Source organism: Tenrec ecaudatus, chromosome 1 (genome assembly GCF_050624435.1).
Source record: "Tenrec ecaudatus isolate mTenEca1 chromosome 1, mTenEca1.hap1, whole genome shotgun sequence".
NCBI classification, from domain to species: domain Eukaryota; kingdom Metazoa; phylum Chordata; class Mammalia; order Afrosoricida; family Tenrecidae; genus Tenrec; species Tenrec ecaudatus.
Genome location: NC_134530.1, coordinates 207,921,392 through 207,934,213, shown reverse-complemented (window position 1 = coordinate 207,934,213; position 12,822 = coordinate 207,921,392). Strand labels below are relative to the sequence as shown.

Sequence of the window (12,822 nt, the reverse complement as noted above, 5' to 3'; positions counted from 1 at the left end):
CATCATATGCTACCTCTTGACACAGTTGAATATTTTTTAGTTCAGTACTTTTGTTACAGTGACTCTGTATATTCGTTCCATCTTCTTTGAACATTGTTATATCATTCAATATTTTGCCCATAGAATCTTGTAATTTTGTAACTTGAGGCTTGAATACTTACATCTTTTCTTCCAGCTTGGAATATGCTGAATATGTGCTTCCAGTTTGAATCTCTAACTCCAAAAGAAAACTGCACATCTTATCGACGTACTTTACTGTGTTTTCTTTAGCTGCTCTTTAAATGTTCTGTTCAGCTTTTTCTTCTATCATCTTTGGCCTCTCTATAATCTAAAGCAAGTTTCAGAGTCTCATCTTACTCTATAAAGTCAAATTCATTCTTGAGCTATTCTTGAAGTTCAGGTAAATTTCAAGATATATACTCAAATTTGAATATACTCTAAATTGAATTTCATGAATTTGTTTTCATTTTCTTCAACTTCAACCTGAACTTACATATTACCAAATGGTAATCTGTCCCACAGTCAAATCCCAGCCTTGTTTGGGCCGCTGATGTTGAGTTCTCATTGTTTCTTCCCACAGGTGAAATCAGTGGGATACTAGGGTGTTCCACCTGGAAAAACCCACATGTACAGTAACCATTTATGTTGTTGAAAAAGATATTTGAAATGAAATCATTGATGTTGCAAAACTTTATTATGTGATTGATGAAGCATGTAATCAAGATGCATGAATAGTTTTTGATAATTGGAATACCATTATTGGCAACATAGGGGAAGATAGAATCTTTGGAAATAATAACCTTGGTGATAGAGTGAAAGTGGAGATCATATGATAGAAGATAACTAGTAAAATTCAAATAGATACCCTCTTTCTCTTCCTCTTTCTTTGTGTTGTGGTTGTAGAGCGTGATTATCTTCAAAATTAAATGCCTCAACATATTACTTATATGTGTCTTGTTAACGAAAATACCTTCAAATTCCAGGTAACCAGTCTTTATCTTTAGGAATGAAATAAGACAATACTTAAATGATAATTTTGTATTTTAAACCATTTTCATAACTTTGTATCTAAATATAGTTCACATCAAATTCATGAAAATGATTTAAATACTAAAAATTTTTTGACATTTTCTTCCAACTGAAGTCCAAGAAACTAAGAGAAATAGTATTTCAAGTGACATTTATATTCACCTCCTTGGAAAATTGACTTTAATATTTAGGAAAGTTAGTTCAAGGTTTTTCAGACTTGGGTAAAATATGTCTTGCCCTCCAATTATTTTTACTCATATTCCCTGTACATCAAACTAACTCAGCCTTTGACAGTGAGAAGGATGTACTCTTGACATTAGACTTAGGAAAGATCGGACTCTTATTTTTCACCTATAAATGAGAGTTCTCATAGATGTATCAATCTTGACTTGAACTCTACTGTCAAAATTAAGTTCCTGGTAAATGGTACCAGATCTAGTTGTGGAGTTACTGGACCACTTTGAGTGGTTCTCTGCAAGGTATCTCTTCAGCCTCTCTTTTGGTGACAATGGGGAGTTTGGTATATGTGTTCATTTCATACTGCTTATTTAATTACTTATCACAAACTCAGTGTTTTAAAGAAGAAAAAAATTATCCTTTCACACTTATGAAATCACAATTTTAAAATGACTCCATCTCATGAAGCTAAAATTAAAGTAAGACCTGGCTACTTTCCTTTATTGAGGTAGCAGGAGGGTCTCTAGAGATTACAAATATCCACTGGTACACGGACCCCTTCCTGCTTTAATAACTGGTTGATTTTCTACTGTGCTATCACTCTAACACACATCCTGTGTCTCCATCTTCCACATTTAAGGACTCTTTTGAGCCAGGCAATTCAGCTTAATATCATTATTTTAAATTCCGTTTAGTAGCAACCTTAACTTTTACTCTCACTTTAATTTTTGTTTGCTAGTAAGTATAGATTTTTCTCAGGTTTCAGGGATTAGAACATGTCTATATTTAGAATTCCATCAATTTGCCTTTGGTACATATATTCATAACAAGGAAAGTTCAGAGAACAGACTAGAACTTCAAATACTATTGAGTGATTGGCTCAATGATATTGCATCATATCAAAGGTTATTATGTTATTCAGTTATGTTTTCTGACTGATGCTTAACTAGTAAGGTTTAGGTTTTTAATAGAAAAGTAAATGTGAAACAAGATTTTGTCACACACATCCCTTCATTTTCTTACCTCCTCACTCCTATTAGAAAGTGGATATTTTAATATATTAAAGTTATTCTTTGAGTCACAGTCAAAATGAGTAATGGTCTGAAACTTGTGGATTATGAAATAGAAAACATCAATAACTGTGCAGTCAGTGATAAGCCTTCTGAACAGTGTTTCCTGAGTTTTTAAAATATGAAGATTTTTTACCATATCAAAATGACCTCACAAGTTACTTATTGTGTTACACTCAGAATCTGTTATTGAAAAGAATTTTAAGACAAAAACTACCATGTTTTTACTAATTATTTTAAATAAGTGTATATATTTTTCATTGGGTATGCATATATGTCAGACAATATAACTGAATGTCTCAGTTCATGATACTACATCATATATATATATATATATATATATATATATATATATATATATGGCTTTGTATACATAGACATTGGGATTCATATTCTCTTTCAGTAATTAAAATCTGGAAAACCATGGTAAACTCAGATAGCAAGCTACTCCTTGAAAACAAACAAAAAGGCATGAAATCTATTTCCTCAATCCCAGTAAACAATTTTTTTGTGTATTTTTAAGAAAATCATAATATAGTATTGCTTTCATCTTTACACTTAAATAGAAGCGAGAACCTTAAGTAGAATATGGTTTATATTCCAAAGCAAGTACATGTGCAAGTAAATTTGTTTTTATTCATGTCACTAGTCATTTATTATAAAAAATAAGTTTTAATATTAATGTAATTTTCAATATCAATATAAGTAAAACAAGATCCTTAATTGATACTTGATAATTTAGCCCATGGATCACAGAACCAATTCTTTAAAACCATTGAGTCAAATCAATATTCAAATTATATTCTTGAATTAATGTATCTATAAATAGAAATCTTATTTTGAAAAATAAAATTTATATTCAAGGGGTGTTTTTAGGCATTTATAATAAATATATATATAATAATATATAATAAAAATTTTAACCTCATGTTAAAGAAAATTGTTTAACTGAGTAGTTGTCTATGCTGAAGAGATAGTTTGGGTTTATAGAAATATAATTAGAAAACAATTTTTAGAAAAAATAAATATGCATTTGATGAGATACATAAACAATTATCAATGAACACACATTGTACTTCCTGTATTACAAGATACTTTCTTTTAATTTCTACTTAACTTTTGCTTTGATTATTTTATAAACTAATTAGTTACTAAACATTAAAAGTAAAAGGAAATTATTAAACAATATCATTATTACCACATGCAAGAAGATGTTTGCTGAAGATAATTTTAAAATGATTACTGCATTACTTCAAGAGGGAAATGGCAGAAACACTAGCTGAATTCAGAAGAAAACTAGGAATGAGGTTGTGATAATTAGGTTTATTGTGCCAACCTGGCCATTAGGAACATGTGGAATTTCTCAGGTCACAGTTTGATTGGAGGAAAAAGAGATAAATGGTTCAGCAAGGCCCAACCCTGACATTCTTGCTCCCTGGTGATCGACCAACATGCTGCTGCTTTAGCTGGTTCTCTGCCTTAACCTGTGTTCTACACTATCTGGGGCCAAGCCAACCCATGGATCATGTTGCTAGAGCTTGAAGCTCCTTCAAGACCTGTTTAGCTCCACTGCTGGTGCATATATCACTTGAGTTGGAGGTTAGTAGGTCCTGTCATTTTGCATTATCTGAGTTCAGTATCCCATCCTGGCCTGCTTTGCTAGGCTCCTGAGCTACTGACTGTTGCTGACCCACCTTGCTGTTTCCTGCCTGCAGGCAGATTCTGCCTTCCTTGCCAAAGGAATGATTTCCACTTACCACTGTCCTTCAGGGAGATCCAAGAAAGGGGCTGTAGTGCTGCTGCTGCTGTCCACTTATGAGTAGTACCCTCATGTCATACAGAGCCATCACTAAATCAAGCATGAATTTTCTGTTCCTCAGACAATGTATCATAAGGAACTATTAAGGAGGTCATAGATGCAGACTGGGAGAAGGAGGGTACTGTGACAGGAGTGGAGACTGTGGGCATTTGGGCCACTTCTTCATGCAGTGTAGTTGTTCCTTCAGGTCCTGCTCTAGGCCAATCTCGTATCTACCACATCCATTTAACAATGGAGTGTTTCTGTGCATCCAACTTTATGACTCTGTGGGTCAGACAATAACCAGTTCATGATGGGCAGCTCAGGTCTCAAGGTGACTTGGTGAGATATACAGTCTCCACTAAGGCCCAGTAACAGGCCAACAGCTGTTTTGCAAAAGGGGAGTAATTGTCTGCAGAGGATGGCAGAATGTTATTCCAAAATCCCAAGGGTGTATGCTGTGATTCACCAAAAGGGGCCTGCCAAAAGCTCCACACTGCATCTCTATCTACAACAGACACCTCTAGCACCATTGGATCAGCTGGTTCTTATGGTCCCATAGGCAAAACAGTTTGCAAGGCTACCTGAACCTGGTGCAGAGTCTTTTCTTGTTCCAGGCCCCACTCAAAATTGGAGGCCTTTTATGCCACTGGACAAATAGGTCAGAATAGAGCACCCAAATGAGGCATAGGTTGCCTGCAAAATCTGCAGAGCCCCGTAGGCATTGTGTTTCCTGTTTAGTTCTTGGGGGAGGTGGGTGCATGCAATAGCTTATGCTGTACTTTAGTAGGAATGTTTCAACATGCCCTACAACACTGGACCCCCCAAAATTTTATTGCAGTGGATGGTGCCTGAAAGGTCATTGGGTTGATTCCCTACCCTCTTGCACACAGATGTACAGATGAATCTAGAGTCTTTGATACATCTTAGTGGGTCCTAACAGCATAATGCCATCAATATAATGGACCAGTGTGAGATTTTGGAGAAGATACAGGTGATCGAGATCCTTTCGGACTAAATTATGGCACAGGGCTGAAGAGTTGATGTACCCCTGGGGGAGAGTGGTGAAAGTGTAGTTTTGCCCCTGCCAGCTGAAGGCAAACTACTTCTCGTGGTACTTTGAGACTGGTATTGAGTAGAAGGCATTGACTAGATGAATAACTGCATCCCAAGTACCAGAAGTATTCATTTACTCAAGCGATGAGATCATGTATAGAATGGCAGCTGAAATTGAAGTCATCACCTTGTTAAGTTTAATAATCCACTATCATTCTTCAAGATTCCTCTGGGTTCTTTTGTTTGGTTTTGTTTCTTTACAGGCCAAGCAGGTGAGTTAAATGGAGATGTAGTAGGAATCACCACCCCTGCATTCTTCAAGTCTTTGATTTTAGCACTGATCTCTGTAATCCCTCCAGGAAAGTGGTCTTGTCTTTGGTTTACTAGTTTCCTAGACAATAGCAATTATAATGGTGTCCACTTGGCCTTTCCTACCATCATGGCCTTTATTCCACATTTCAGGGATCTAATATGGGGGCTCTGCCAGTTACTAAGTATGTCTATTTCAATGTTACATTCTGAAACTGGGTAAATGACTCAGGATGAATTCCGGGGCCTACTGGACCCACTGTGCAGCATACCTGAGTGAAAACTCCATTAGCAACTTTACCTGTATATACCCCAACTCTGCCTCGTGGACCTTGGAAACATTTTGGGTCTCCTGCAATTAGTGTCAGTTCTGAGCCTGTGTCCAGTAATCCCCCAAAAGTTTGAGTATTTCCTTTCCCCAATGAACAGTCACTCTTGTGAAAGGCCGCAGGTCCCTTTGGGGAAGGCTAGAAGGTCCTTCTTCAAAGGAACCCGGCCTCCCCTTCACTCAAGGTGTGGTGGGTCTATAAACTGGCTCAGGTCTGGGACTTGATTATGGGGTCATGATTCCCTATTCTGGTGATTCCAGTTAATAAATGGTTCAATTGTTATTTTAAATGCTTGATTATATTAAGATGTACATACTTCATTAGAGTTACTGTTTTGCTTATAGATCTGTGTATTGTTTGACTACATTGGAATCACTGAGGTGGGTTCCTAAAGAGTTATTAAGGGCCACAGTCTTGGAGTTTCCCCCAGTCAAGATTTTAAGATTTTAAGTCGTTGTTTATATCTAAATAGATAACTTAATTCAAGTATTTTTTCAATTAAATATTATTTGAATGTACAGTGTAGGTCTTCACATAAGGTGACTGTTGTATGATTTTACTTTAAAATAATCTCCTATATAGATTTAAGATATCACAAGTTTACAACTAAAGAAATACATTACTACTTTATAATGAAAATAGTTCAATTTTTCTAAAATCAAATGAAGGATGGTTATATAAGAGAAAGATAATAGAATGTTTCCATTCCTAAGGGCTATCTGGACACAGAGCACTTACAGATTAAACAGTGCATAAATTTTAGTAACATATCTATTAAAGCCACTCTCTGATGACAGGAAACATCTCATGCCAGGGTGTGTGACATGGCTTGCGGCACCACTGGTGACTTCTTTTCTGAAATTTATCTACTCCACTGTCATGATTAACAGTTTGGGATTCAGGAATCTAACATTTTGGTTTTATTCACATAGGCTAATAATGTATTCAGAATTGACCATTTATCACCTTTTATAAATTATCATTGAATCGTTTCCCCAAAGAGTATTAATCTCTAAAATTGTGAAAAATCTGACTCAATATTTTTCTTCATGTGTGTTAGGTACATTTATTCATCAAGTTTTTTAATATATAAGGAAATCTACATAATCGATGTTCAGATCATACTGAGCTTAGCTATGCTGTCATGGAAAGCTTTCCTAACCAGAGTGTTTATAAGGAATATCATATAATTTGAGGAAAATTTTCTTTCTTTAAAATTCATAGAGTTATATAGATTAGAGGCCAGCTTAGATTATATTTCAAAATTTCCACAAAAATAGAAAATAAAGATTTAGATTAGTTAGATCTCACTGTTTGATAGTTCATTCAACCCAGAGAATTAAAATGCATAACTGTAAAAACATAAATATCAGACCCAACTTACTCAGTTTGCCAGCCCTGTGGTCCATACATTACTTAGTTTCACTGTTTCTCTTTCCTAATTTTTTAACTCATGATGATACTATCTTAAAGCAGTACCATGGGGAGTAATTGAGTTAATGTATGTAGATCACTAAAAAGTGCGCCTGACATTTCAGAAGTGCTTATAATATTAATCAATTAATTATAAGTAAATAGTATATAGACTTACTAAGACAATGCTCTCTTAGGATATCAAAGATGGATAAATTCTGACACTACTTCTCATTTATGACATAAAATGTCCTATGGGAGAATGAGCCTGTCATCTGAATATAATGTGATAAGAGTTATAAAATGTATACCAGGTTCTATGGGAAAAACTTGACTGTGGTTTAAGGAATGGCTTCCTGGGAAAGAATACCTGAGCTCCGTATTATAGGTAAAAGGTTAACTAAGAGAAGAAGCTGGGCAAGAGCAGTCCAGTTAGAAAGCAGCGTGAGGAAATACATCATATATATATGTATATATATTCTCAACAATACCATATCACAAAGTTTAATGGCAGGCCTATACCTCTAGGGACCATTTGTGTGTGTGTGTGTGAGTGTGTGTGTTTAAGAAACAAAATGCTTTTGTGTTGGTCAGAAACATTGCAGCACAATATAATGGCTGTTGCTACTTTATGCTAAAGTTTAAGGTGAAGACATGGATATAAACACTGTACTTGAGAGACAATATGGGAAACAGAGCAATGGGGCTTTAAAGTAAATAGAATCAAAGAAAAGTATATATGTATTAATCAGCGAGTTTCCAATAGGGGCAACTAGGGTGCAGTCCTAGTGGGATACCTTCGAGATATTATATGAGATAGACATGTAAATTGCTCCATAGAAATGGACAAGTTGACAGTTGCCTTCCAGTCTCCTGACTGCCAACACCGAGCGAATGGCCTCCCCAAACCGCGACCCAGCCGCAGCCAGTGTCATAGCTGCCCGGAAAGGAGCCGAGCCCAGTGGGGGTGCAGCCCGGGGCTCCATGGGCAAGAGGCTCCAACAGGAGCTGATGACCTTCATGATGTCTGGTGACAAAGGAATCTCTGCCTTCCCGGAATCAGACAACCTTTTCAAGTGGATAGGGACCATCCACGGAGCAGCTGGTCCTGTCTCTGAAGACCTGAGGTATAAACTCTCCCTGGAGTTCCCAGTGTCTACCTTTACAATTCACCCACAGTGAAGTTCCTCACCCCCTGCTACCGCCCCAACGTGGACACTCAGGGTAACATCTGCCTGAACATCCTGAAGGACAAGTGGTCTGCCCTGTATGACGTCAGGACGATTCTCCTCTCCATCCAGAGCCTGCTGGGAGAGCCCAACATCGACAGCCCTTTGAACACACATGCTGCGGAACTCTGGGAAAACCCCACAGCCTTTAAGAAATACCTGCAGGAAACCTACTCAAAGCAAGTCTCCAGCCAAGAGCCCTGACCTTCCCTGTCCTTGTGTTCTCTTCTCTTCTGTAGCTGTCTGTCCTCCCTCCACCCCGCCCCTTGATGTCTGTGTAGAACTCTTATCTCAAGCTGTGGTGTCATTTCTGTTGTGTTTGTTTTTTAAATTAAGTCTCCATTTGCACCCTGTGATGACTGTATTAAATAAATAACATTTGGGGTTGGAAAAAAAATGAAATGGACAAATTGAAACAATTATGCACCTGCCTCACTCTTGCCCTTTGGTGACGGTTACACATGCCCTTAGTCAGCAGTCTCTCAATTGGTCGGCAAAGGCCCCATGTAGAGAGAAGACATGCGGTTATTTAAAGTGGAATGCCATTACCATGCAGGAAATGATTTCTGTCACTCAGAAATGGGCTGAGAACTTAGGGGACAGGATCTAATTATATGCACATATTTAGGTGAACTGTCAGACCTTTGAAGATATTTGTATTTATTTTTTATGTGTGTGTGTCCTGGGGTATAAACAACCAGGCAGGAGCTGACTGGAGATTTGAAATATGGATGGTGAAACAGGACAGATGCGATCACTGAGTATCTAGCAGAACATGCAATGCTTGAGTGTCATCTACATTCTGAACAAAGGTCTTTAAGTGGTTTTAAGAGGAACCAGCTTGTATTTTAGATCATTTTCTTATTTTATAAGCATCACCCTTAACTAGAAAATAGCATAAATTTAGCTAGTTTCTTAAGCATGGTTTAAAACATGGAAATATAGTATCTAACAATAATAATTAATTATATTTTGTTTAATATATATAACATTATATATGTTAAAGTAAACATACTTGTGAATATTTTAAGTGGTACTAAGATTAAGCAAATCATTGTACTTTTAAAAGTTGGGGTGAATATTATATAGTATAAAATTTGGTTAGTCTTGATCATAATATCACATACTGCATACAAATGAAATAATATACTGCTTTTAAATTAAATAATTATTTTAGGGCTATATATTATAATTCATGTTTGACAAATGCAAACACTTTATCTTTTTTATTTTTAATGTAAACTATATTGTTTTTGAACATGAGCATTGGAACCAGTTTAATAATATTCATTCTAGATTCATTACTATCTGTCTTCAGTCAGTAGAGACACTGCAGAGAAATGAGTGAGAAATAGTATATAAATGATTAATAGTGAGACAGTGTAGTTTCAGTTAAAGAATTCAATATGAACTTTATGTCAGAAATTGTGGAAAGTAAATGAATGAGTAATTGTTTAGAAAATTATTTTTAAAGAAGGAAACCTAATTTGCAAAGACCCTGACCAAGTTATTTTAACTCAATATTGGAATATTTGCTATTTTCAAATTCCACTGCTAGCCTGTCAGCTTGTCACACTCTATTGATTTACATGTTGCAGTGATATTGTAAATACCAGCATGGTCCATTATGGTGAACAAGTTGTGGGATGATACTAAAGGCTTCATACATTTAAAAAAGCAAAGGAAAAGAAAACAAAATAGGAAGAAATGATGAAATCACAGGGCTGAATAGCAGATTTTAAAGGGAAATGTAAAAAGACAATATATTATCATGAAATATGCAAGTACCTGGAGTTGAAAGCTCAGAAGCATTCGTCTATGCTAGACATGCCTGACACTGGCAAACTTTAAAAATCCCAGGTTCAAGCTGAAATATCAAAGATTATATAAGTGAAATATTGACTGACTCCCAAAGCATCGAAAGGAGATGAAAGAACTGCTCAAAGTAACTGTTTTAAATTTCAATGAAGGTATTTTAACAAAGAATGCAATGCTAAAGCACCCACTCATTTTGCCAGACAACTGCCTGGTTAACTGCCTGGAAAGGGTTCACATTTGTCCCTATTCCAAAGAAAGGTGAAGCAACATAATGTGGAAATGATCAAACTATATCATTAATACCACACACAAGCAAAATATGTTTTAAGTAGTTGAAGCATTGTGTTGGACAGGGAAATTCCAAAAATCCAAGTAAGATTCAGGAGAGAACATAACTGTGGGATCTTTCCTGAAAGCAGAGAATACCAGACAGGTGTTTACCTGTTTACCTGTATTTTATTCAGAGGCATTTGACTATGTGGATAATACTTTTTTATTTTAGACTATGAGAAAAATTGTAAATGATAGGAATTCCAGAGCAATTAATTGTATCCATCTGGAATCTTTACATAGACAAAAAAGTCATTTAAACAGACAGGGGGTACTGGGTGGTTTAAAATCAGAAAGGTATAGAGGAGGGCTGTGTCCTTTCACCCGTGCGATCACTCGGAGCCAAAAAGCTGAGATGCCGAACTATATGAAGGACATGACAGGGTTAGAGAATAGCTCGTTACTAACCTTCGATATGCAGGTGACACGATCTTGCTTGCTCAAAGTGAAGCACGCTCTGATGAAGATCAACTACCACAGCCTTCCTTACGGGTTACAGCTCAACAGGAAAACAAAAAGCCTCACTCACAGCCGAATCCACAAGCAATGTCATGACAAGTAGAGAAAAGATTGAAGGTGTCAAGGATTTAATATTGCTTGGATTCACAATGAACACGATGGAAACAACAGTTAGGAAATTAAGAGACACATTGTTTTGGGCAAAAAAAAATGTCTCTTTAAAGTGCTAACAAGGGAAAATGCCTCTGAGGACTAAGGTGCACATGACCCAAAGCCAGAGCATTTTCAGTCACCTTACATGCACTTGAAGTCTGGGCACTGAATAAAGGAAATAAGAAAAATTGATACATTTGAATTGTGGTGTTAGTAAAGAATATTAAGTATACCAATGAGTCACAGAACAGATAAATATGTCTTGGAAGAAGTAGTGTCAGAATGCTTCGTGGAAGCAAGGATAACAAGACTTTATCTAGCATACCTGTGTAGTCAAGAGAGATCTCGGCTGAAAGCACAGAATACCAGAAAGATGTTTACTTGTGTTCTATTGATTCTATCAAGACATTTTATTAGGCGGATCATAACCATCTAAGCATCACCTTGAGAAGAATGGGAATCCCAGAACTTGTACATGGATCACGTAGCAGTTGTGTGAACTGAAGAGGGAATACAGCATGTTTAAAATCAAGCAATGTGTGCAACAGGGTCTCATTCTCTCACCACACTGTAGATCATGATGGGAGCCAGCAGGCTTCTTCTTCTTCTATGGGCTTCCCGTGCCTGTCCCCCAGGGCCATCCGGGCTCCTAAACAACTCCTAACAACAACAAAAAGGGATTCTGTGGTAGATAGTATTCGTTTGGGTGAAGGAAGTTTGCCTTGTAGTTGCTTCATTTAAGTTTAGACTAGAGAGGGTTTATTCATTCGTTTTTTACTTACCTAGAAATTCTGGGTCACTGACTGATGGGATTAATTGACCAAAACCAGAAACTGAGGAACATAACAAGTTAGACCCTGGTCAAAGCAGATGAATAATCTAAGATATCCTGAGGGGAGAAATGGGGCATTTTGTACTCTCCCTTACGCCAACTGAGTAGGCCAAGTATGAGTTGATAGGCAAATATTTATACATATGACAAGATATGTACATTATCTTATTGAATAATGTAAATAGAGATTTTTAAAAGTAGCATCTGTTGCGTATCTACAATATGCCAATCATCTTTCCATATGTTTTCACATTTATTCTTCAAAACAACATTCAAGGCAAGCATGCCAACCAGCTCCAGTTGGCAGTGAGCAGGATGTTGCTGGAAAGGCCACCTACCTTTCTCTAAGTCAGCTAATAACAATCAGAATCCCCACACTGATGGCTTGGAAGCAACTAATCATTTGAATTCAAACACTAAACACATTTTTTAGATGCAGATTAAACCTATAATAGTTTTGCTGTTCCAAAAAAAGGGATATCTTCCTAAAGGCATTGCTTTTTATTTTCTTTCTTTTCCCCAAATCCCACATCATTCAGGTCTATCACATCCATACAATTTTACTAGACAGGAAGGTTTTAATTTGCAAGTAATGCAAGTTGTAAGAGTCCATAATAAAATGATCTATAAAAAAAATTGCCAAGAGTCAGAACCAAATTGATGACGCTTAACAACAATAAAAAAGAGGAAAAGACATCAAGAGGGAAATGGATTGTGAATTATTAAGATCAGTAATTATGATTGGCTGTATTAAGCCAGTTTCTGTCAGGTAAGTCCTACTCATGGTAACCTCATGTGTGCTACGTTAGACTTCTGCTGC

The 12,822-nt window shown here is 36.5% G+C and overlaps 1 pseudogene; it reads left to right on the top strand.

Annotated features, from left to right (window-relative positions):
- Window positions 1–8,042: 8,042 nt before the first annotated feature.
- LOC142437283 (ubiquitin-conjugating enzyme E2 C pseudogene) lies at window positions 8,043–8,665 on the top strand (annotated as a pseudogene).
- The last annotated feature ends 4,157 nt before the right edge of the window (window positions 8,666–12,822 follow it).